Raw genomic sequence first — 10463 nt, forward strand, 5'->3', positions numbered from 1 at the left:
GGCAAAATCCATAATTTGATAGGAGCCTAGGCCAGACGTACCAGCTGGTCTTGGAGAGTCTCCTGCAGAGGTAGGGAGTGAGGAGTGTGGCTTATCCTGGGACACAGACACTGGTGTCAGACATATTGGGGAACATTCAGTGCCATGAACAGTGCTGCTGTAAGCAGCTGCCATTTTCGCTTATAATTGCCAAAACCTAGCACCACCCAACAGCCTGGAGATGCCAGTGCTGGGAACCCTCAGACCAAACAACTAACTGGGTGGGGACACAGCCCCACCCATAAGCAGACAGGTTGACTAACAACTAAAGAGCCCACAACCGTCTCTGGACACACCACTAGACAAGGCCCAGCCCACCAGAGGTATAAGACCCAGCACCATCTACCACTGGACAGGCACTGGCCCTTCCCACAGGAAGCCTGAACAAGCCTCTAGACCAGACTCACCTACCAGGAGGCAACCAGAAGCAAGAAAATCATAATTCCACAACACAGAGCAGTCTCTACCCTGGGAGCAGCTGGACCCTGGCCCTGCCCACTAGCAGGCCAATGCCACCTCCAGGACACCCTGCACCCCATACTCAACTGTGTCAGGAATTGGCAACCCCTCCAACAATGATCTGAAACAAGGTCTGTGATCCCAGGACCTGCGTCCAAATTCCAGGAACTAGTTCTGTCAGACAGTGGTCTTACACTAACCCCCAAATCTGGCTTTACTTGGCAGTGGGTCAGCAACAGCTCCAGAGTCTTTGGGACCCTGACTCCGCCCACCAGAGAGCCAACACTATCCGTGAGGACACCACGGATTCTGCAACCAGCCAACGTGTGACCAGGCAGCCCAAAGCATAGGAAAGAGTCAGGGGCTCAACAAAGCCTACTAGACCACGTACAATGTCAGCCTGCAACAATAGAAGGACCCATAAAACCCCCTTAGAGGAAACGTCTAGAGCATATAGCTTGGACGATGAGAGGGGAGTGCACTGTTGTGAAATATAAGATGACTCAAACAGAAGGTCACTGCTCCAAGGTTGAGAAATGTAACTAAGCTACCACATACATAAAAATACAAGCAGTAACTTAAACAATATGAGGTGGCAAGGACTATGTTCCAGATGAAAGAGCAAGATAAAACCCCAGAAGGACTAAGTGAAGTGTCTACCCAAGAAAGCATAACGATCACAAACATGATCAAATAAATCAAGAGGATGGATGCACAGAGTGAGAAGTTAGAGGTTTTTAACAATGAGCTAGAAAATATAAGGAGCAACCAAAGAGAGTTGAAGAATACAATAACTGGAATGAAAACTACATTAGAAGGAATCAGTAATAGACTAAAAGATGCAAAAGAACGGATCATGAAACTGGAAGACAGAGTAGTGGAAATCACTAAGCAGAACATAAAAAAGAAAAACGAATGAAAGAAATGAGGACAGTTTAAGATACCTCTGGGACAACATCAAGCACACTAATATTTGCATTATAGGGGTCCCAGAGAGAGGAGAGAGAGAGAAAGGGCCTGAGAAAATATTTAAAGAGATAATAGCTGAAAACATCCCAATATGGGAAATGAAACAGTCACCCAAGTCCAGGAAGGGCAGAGAATCCCATACAAGATTAATTCAAAGAGAGACATCCCAAGGCAACTTATAACCAAAATGATGAAAATTAAAGATAAAGAGAGACTATTAAATGCAACAAGGGAAAAGCAACAAATAACATACAAGGGAACTCCATAAGCCTATCAGCTGATTTTTCAGCAGAAACTCTGCAGGCCAGAGGAGAATGGCATAGTATATTTAAAGAGATGAAAGGGAAGACCTACAACCAAGAATACTCTACCCAGCAAGGCTCTCCTTCAGATTTGATGGAGAAATCAAAAGCTTTACAGACAAGCAAAAGCTAAAAGATTTCAGCACCACTAAACCACCTTTACAAAAAATATTAAAGGAAATTTTCAAGGTGAAAAAGAAAAGGTCACAACTAGAAACAAAAAAATTATGGAATGAAAAAGCTCACCAGTAAGGGCAAACATACAGTAAAAGTAGGGAATCATCTACACACAAACTAGTAGGGAGCTTAAAAGACAAAAGTAGTAAACTCACCTGTATCCACAATAGGTAGTTAAGGGATACACAAAATAATTAGATGTAAATATGATATCAAAAACAGTAATTGTGAGTGGAAGAGAGTACAAACTGTATATTTAAAATACATTTGAAATTAGGAGATCAGCAACTTAACACAATCATGTATGTGTGTGCATATATGTGTACATATATATAGAGAGAATCATACTGAACCTCATGGTAATTGCAAGCCAAATAACTATGGTAGATATACACACAAAAAAGAAAAAGGAATCCAGACATAACACTAAAGACAGTCACCAAATCACAAGAAAAGAGAACAAAAGTAGAAAGGGGAACAAAAAACCTATAAAAACAAATCCAAAACAATTAACAAAATGGTGATGAGAACATACATTTCAGTAGTTAAATGTAAATGGACTAAATGCTTCAACCAAAAGACACAGACTGGTTGAATGGATACAAAAACAAGACCTGTTTATATGTTGCCTTCAAGAGACTGACTTAAGATCTAAAGACACATACAGAATGAAAGTGAGGAGTTGGAAAAAGTTATTCTATTCAAATGGATATCAAAAGAAGGCCAGATTAGCTATAATTATATCAAATAAAATAGACTTTAAAATACAGACTGTTACAAGACACAAAGAAGAACACTACATAATGAGCAAAGGACCAACCCAAGAAGAAGATATAACAATTGTAAATATGCATGCAACATGGAAGAACCCCCATATATAAGGCAAATGTTAACAGACATAAAGGAGAAATCTACAGTAATACAATAATAGTGGGGTATTTCAACACTCCACTTACATCAATGGACAGGTCATCCAGACAGAAAATAAATAAGGAAACTCAGGCCTTAATTCACACTTTAGACCAGATGGACTTAACTGAAATTTGTAGAACATTCCATCTGAAAGCAGCAGAATACACATCCTTTTCAAGTGCACATGGAACATTCTCACAGATAGATCACATGCTGGGCCACTAAACAAGCCTCAGGAAATTTAAGAAATTGAAGTCATATCAAGCATCTTTTCCAACCATAATGCTATGAGGCTAGAAACCAACTACAAGAAAAAATAACTGCAAAAAAACCAAACACGTGGAGGCTAAACAATATGCTACTAAGCAACCTAAGAACTAATATGCTAATATGCTACTAAGCAATCTCAGAACTACTAAGCAGTTCTGAGAGGGAAGTTTATAGAGATACAAGCTTACCTCAGGAAACTAGAAAAATACACAACCTAAACTTACACCTAAAGCAACTAGAGAAAGAAGAACAAACTAAACTCAAAGTTCATAAAGATCAGAGATGTAATAAATGAAATAGAGACTAAGACAACAATAGAATAGATCAATGAAACTAAAAGCTTGCTCTTTTAAAAGATAAACAAAATTGATAAACCATAGGGCAGACACATCAAGAAAAAAAGGGAGAGGGCCCAGATGAATAAAATCAGAAATGAAAAAGCAGAAGGGACAACCGACACCCCGGAAATACAAGGGATCATAAGAGACAACTAGGAGCAACTATACACCAATAAAATGGACAACCTAGAAGAAATGGACAAATTCTGCGAAAGGTACAATCTCTTAAGACTGAAATAGGAAGAAATAGAAAATATAAACAGACCAATTACCAGTACTGAAATTGAATCAGTAATTTAGAAACTCCCAACAAACAGAAGTCCAGGACCAGATGGCTTCACAGGTGAATTCTACCAAACATTTAGAGAAGAGTTAAAACCTTTCCTTCTGAAAATATTCCAAAAAAATGCACATGAAGGAACACAACTGAACTCATTCCATGAGGTCCCCATCTTCTCGATACCAAAACCAGACAAAGATAAAACACAAAATAGAAAATTCCAGGCCAATTGATACAAAAATCCTCAACAAAATACTAGCAAATCAAATCCAACAATACATTAAAAGGATCATACACCATGATCCAGTGGGATTTATCCCAGGGACGCAAGGATTTTTCAATATTTGCAAATTAATACACCACGTTAACAAATTGAAGGATAAAAACAATTTGATCATCTAGATAGATGCAGGAAAAGGTTTTGATAAAATTCAACATCCACTTATGATAAGAACTCCAGAAAATGGGCCTAGAGGGAACATACCTCAACGTAATAAAGGTCATATATGACAACCCCACAGCTAACATCATACTCAGGGATGAAAAGCTGAAAGCGTTCCCTCTAAGATCAGGAACAAGACAAAGATGCCCACCCTCGCCACTTTTATTCAACGTAGATTCGGAAGTCCTAGCTACAGCAATCGGAGAGGAAGAACAAATAAAAGGAATCCATATTGGAAAGGAAGAAGTAAAACTATCATGGTTAGAGCAAAAAATTTTACAGTTTGCATGGAAACACAGAGGACCACAAATAGCCAAAGCAATCTTGAGAAAGGAAAACAGACCTGGAGGAATCAGGCTCCCTGACTTCAGACTATAGTACAAAGCTACAGCAATCAAAATGGTATGGTACTGGAACAAAACCGGAAATATAGATCAATGGAACAGGATAGAAAGCCCAGAGATAAACACACGCACCGATGGACACCTAATCTATGATGAAGGAGGCAAGAATATACAATGGAGAAAAGACAGTCTCTTCAATAAGCAGTACCGGGAAAACTGGACAGCAAAATGTAAAAGAAGGAAATTAGAACATTCTCTAACACCATATACAGAAACAAACTCAAAATGGATTAAAAACCTAACTGTAAGCCCGGGTACTATAAAACTCTTAAAGGAAAACATAGGAAGAGCACTCTTTGACATAAATCACAGCAAGATCTTTCATGATCTGCATCCTGGGGAAATAAAAATAAAAACATAAATAAACAAATGGAACCTAATTAAACTTAAAGGCTTTTATACAGTGAAGGAAACCACAAACAAAAGAAAATGACAGCCCATAGAATGGGAGAAAATATTTGCAAATGAAGCAACTGACAGTGGATTAATCTTCAAAATATGCAAACAGCTCATGCAGCTCAATATTAAAAAAACCAACAACCCAATCAAAAAATGGGTGGAAGATCTAAATAGACATTTTTCCAAAGAAGACAGAGATGGCTAAAAAGCACATGATAAGTTGCTCAATATCACTAATTACTAGAGAAATGCAAATCAAAACTACAATGTGGTATCACCTCACACTGTTCAAAGCAGCTATCATCAAAATGACTACAAATGATAAATGCTGATGAGAGTGTGGAGAAAAGGGAACCCTCCTACCCTGTTGGTTGGAATGTAAACTGATACAGCCACTATGGAGGAAAGTATGGAGGTTCCTTTAAAAACTGAAAACAGAGGTACCATGTCATCCAGGAATCCCACTCCTGGGCATATATCTGGAGAAAACCATAATTCGAAAAGTACATGCACCCCAGTGTTCATCATAGCACTATTTACAATAGCCACGACGTGGAAGCAACCTAAATGTCCCTCGACAGAGGAATGGATAAAGAAGATGTGGTACGTATATACAATGGACTATTACTCAGCCATGAGAAGGAATGAAATAATGCCACTTGTAGCAACATGGGTGGGCCTAGATATTGTCATACTGAGCAAAGTAATTCAGACAGTGAAGGGCAAATATCATATGATATCACAATGGTACAAATGAACTATTTACAAATCAGAAACAGAGTCACAGATGTAGAGAACAAATTTATGGTTACCAGTGGGGGAAAGAAGGGGAGGGATAAATTGGGAGATTGGGATTGATATATACACACTACTATATATGAAATATTGAATAGATCACTAATAAGGACCTACTGTATAGCATAGGGAACTCTACTCAATACTCTTTAATGGCCTATATGGGAAAAGAACCTAAAATCGAGTGGATTTATGTATAACAGATTTACTTTGCTGTACACCTGAAACTAACACAACATTTTAAATCAACTATACTCCAATAAAAATTTTTTAAAAAAACAAAAGAGGGTGGGGAGACAGGCAAATTAGTAGGTAGGTGGTTAGATAATCCTTACTTCCCCATTCCCCCAGCCTTCATTGTTCATTCCATTTTATGTCTCCTCTAAGCTTTATGCTAAATGTTTAGTATTTTTGGAAGGCATTGTGAATGTGAGAAAATTGAGGATTCAGGGAGGGGAAGGGGAATAATTGGTTGTGAAATGATACTGTAAGCAGAACTCTGAAGAAAATTTAAATGTATTTATTTCTTTAAAAAAAAACCTTTAAAGATATGAAGAAAAAAAAGTGTCACTGTTTGCAGATGACATGATACTATGCATAGGAAATCCTAAAGATGCCACCAGAAAACTATTGATACTAGAGCTCATCAATGAATTTGGTAAAGTTGCAGGATACAAAATTAATATACAGAAATCTGTGCATTTCTATATGCTAACAACACACTATCAGAAAGAGAAATTAAGGAAAGAATTCCATTTACCATTGCATCAAAAAAATAAAATACCTAGGAGTAAAGCTACCTAATGAGGCAGAAAGTTCTGTATTCTGAAAACTATAAGATGCTGATGAAAGAAATTGAGGATGACACAAACAGATGGAAAGATATACCATGTTCTTGGATTGAAAAAGTCAATATTGTTAAAATGACTATACTACCCAAAGGCAATGTACAGATTCAATGCAATCCCTATCAAATTACCAATGGCATTTCACAGAGCTAGAACGAAACATTTTTTAATCTGTATGGAGACACAAAAGACCCTGAATAGCCAAAACAATTTTGAGAAAGAAGAACGGAGCTGGAGGAATCACGTTTCCTGACTTCAGATTATACAACAAAGCTACAGTAATCAAGACATTATGTTACTGGCAGAAAAACAGGCACATAGATCAATGGAACAGGATAGAAATCCCAGAAATAAACCGACACACCTATGGTCTATTAATCTACAACAAAGGAGGCAAATATATACAATGGAGAAAAGACAGTGTCTTCAATAAGTGAGCTGGGAAAAGTGGACAGCTATGAGTAAAAGAATGAAATTGAAACATTCTCTAATACCATATACAAAAATAAACTCAAAATGGATCCAAAAGCTAAGAAAGACCGGATACTATAAAACTTCTATAGGAAAACATAGGCAGAACAGTGCTTGATACAAATTGCAGCAATACTTTTTTGTATCTGTCTCCTAGAGTAATGGAAATAAAAACAAATATAAACAAATGGGACCTAATTAAATGTAAAAGCTTTTGCACAGCAAAGGAAACCATAAACAAAATGAAAAGACAACATACAGAATGGGAGAAACTATTTGCAAATGATGTGACCAACAAGGCATTAATTTCCAAAATATACAAAGAGCCTACACAGCTCAATATAAACTAAACTAAACTCTATGACTCATTTTCCCTAACTATAAACCCCTTTAAAGAGATAATACATGCAAAGTACTTAATAGTGTCTAGTATTTACTTAGTGTCCAGCAATTGTAGTAGTTGTTACATTTTGTAGCTGGGAATTATGGAAATGGAAGGAATTCAGAAAGGACATAACATGGGTCTATTTTGTTTTATGTTTTTTCTTTTGTTTCTCAAATCATGAAGTTTTTGAGAAATCAAATAATTTGACATAGAAGAACGTGCTATTTGAACAGGCAGAACATGACTCTGAAGTAGAACACAATATAGTGGAAAGAACCTAGAGCAGGAGCTGGCAGACTTCTGATGTGGTCTCAGATTAGCCACTAATTAGTTACTAGATAAGCCACAAATAACTCTGAACATGCTTCCTCTTTTGGAAAATGGAGATTAAAAGATAACATCTTGAGAACAGAAATGAAAGGATACACACTATAAATAAAAGCATGATACTAAAAGTCTTTTAATTGATCTTTTCATGAAGTTAAAAGTTATTTTGAAAAATGATTTATCACTAGGATCCCCCAATCTACCTTATTAACTATGGTTTAAATATGTATTTTCATATCTTGTATTTGCATATATATGAATGGTGTAATGTGTTAAATAGTATAAAGACAGTGTTGTATGCTTGTGAATGCAGGATAAGTTAAAATTTGAGGCACTGTTTATTTCTGGATCTTGTGAAATGCTTTTTCCCCAAAAAGTCTTGCCAGGAACCACTACTCCTCTCTTTAAAAAATTTAAATAAGTTGAGTAACCAAAGTCAAGTTCCAACTTAGGATCCTATTTACATTTGTGTTATTGTTACTGCATATTGATCACAGCCACTATTACTCCCCATAAACAAATAATGTGAATAGGAAAAAAAATCGAGAACAAACTTTTCTCACAGACAATACAGGCTGTGCGGTGTTTAGCAGAAGGCATTCCATGGAAACTGGTGAAGAAGTGAAGTAAAAGCAATGGGAAATGTATAGAAAAGCTTATATAAAATAGATAACTAATAAGGACCCACTGTATAGCACAGCGAACTCTACTCAGTACTCTGTAAATGGCCTATGTGGGAAAAGAATCATTGACTAAGGCTACTGTTCAAAGGAATTATATGACCATTGTCCATCCCACAACCTGAAATCTAAATTTGTTTGGGAATAAGCTGTGAATCCAAGGTCTTTGTTAGTGCTGGGGGCAAAAGAAAGACATGATCCCTGCCTTTGAGGAGCTTACAACACAGCCCAACAAATGTTAGGAGAAAGACAGTGTTTTCTGGGGACACTTTTGTTATCCCTCTACGTCACTAAAATCTTTTCAAACATTTTGGCATCTTTAAAACAATCTCCTTGCAAATAGTGCAAGGAGACTTATTTTTTAAATGAGTTGAGGAAAGAGAACTGGCCAGTGATTTTTGGAGTTTGGAGCTCCCAACTCCAAAAATCTGTGATTCTTATAAAAGGAACTCAAGAATACACATCCATTTTGAGTGATGTTACAGCATGGGGTTTAAATGTAGGCTAACTGGGTTTAAATTCCAGCTCTGCCAGTTACTAATTCTGCAACCTTGGAAAGATACTTAACATCATTTTGTCTCAGTTTCCTCATCTAAAAAATGTGAGGAATACCAGTAGACTTCCTACTTAGGGTTATCATAATAGTCCAATAGATTAATGTAAATGAAGCCCTTAGATCAGTGCTTAGCACAGAACAGTCTTCAAAACTTATTTTTTAAATGAGTTGAGGAAAGATAAGTGGCCAGTGATTCTTGGAGTTTGGAGCTCCTAACTCCAAAAATCTGTGAAATTCTTATAAAAGGAAATCAAGAATGCACATACATAAGCACAACCAAGAGGTTATAAAAAGTCACAATAATTTCTCAAACTGAGAAAACAGTATGATCAATCTTTACTATTAAAATGAAATGTATGCATATGTTTTTCTATTGATACATGATGTAAAAAAGTCTAGATCAATTTTCACTAAATATTAAGGGTGTATTTGAGATGGGTAGTTAAAATATAGGCTATTTGGCATAAATAAAACTCATTCTGCAGGGGACTCAAAGAAACAAGTGGTCATCCTACAAAAGTGCTAAAATTGTTATTCAACAAGAGGCCTCGACTGTTAAACAGGAGCGATAAACCAAAGGTGATTTTTTAAAATGAGCTCCAAATAGATAGTCACCAGGGCACATATTCCAAATTACAAGAATAGATTTGCAACTGATCTGGTTCTTTCATGGGCAACTCCATGTATAGGTGTACTGGAATGAAGAAGAGAATGAGATATATATTTATATATATATGTGTGTGTGTATTTTTAAAATTGTACACTTTCTTCCTTTTCTTTTTTAAAAAAATTATTTATTTTATTATTTATTTTATTTTTGGCTTTGTTGGGTCTTCGTTGCTGCGCGCGGGCTTTTCTCTAGTTGCAGAGAGCAGGGGCTACTCTTCATTGCGGTGCGTGGGCTTCTCATTGCAGTAGCTTCTCTTGTTGTGGAGCATGGGCTCTAGGCACGCAGGCTTCATTAGTTGTGGCTCGCGGGCTCTAGAGTGGAGGCTCAGTAGTTGTGGCGCGTGGGCATAGTTGTGGTGCGTGGGTTTAGTTGCTCCGTGGCATGTGGGATCTTCCCGGACCAGGGCTCGAACCTGTGTCTCCTGCATTGGCAGGTGGATTCTTAACCACTGAGCCACCAGGGAAGCCTCAGAATGATATTTTAAAAAAATATTTTTTAATGATTCTCCTAATAACCATTGACCTATAGTATTTCATAGGCTATTCCAGTAGAAACCAAACCTCCCACCATAAATAAAAATGGCAACCTAACCACAGCTGATGTTGGTTGGAATGCCAGAAACCATTTGACTTCTCAAGATTTGACCAAACTGATCTTTGAAACTAAAATTTTCCATCCCTACCTCTTGCTACCTGCAGGCTGATTTTCATCAGGCTCATCAAGTGGCTACTGCAGTTGAA

The sequence above is a fragment of the Kogia breviceps genome, chromosome 7 (genome assembly GCF_026419965.1).
Source record: "Kogia breviceps isolate mKogBre1 chromosome 7, mKogBre1 haplotype 1, whole genome shotgun sequence".
Lineage (NCBI taxonomy): Eukaryota > Metazoa > Chordata > Mammalia > Artiodactyla > Physeteridae > Kogia > Kogia breviceps.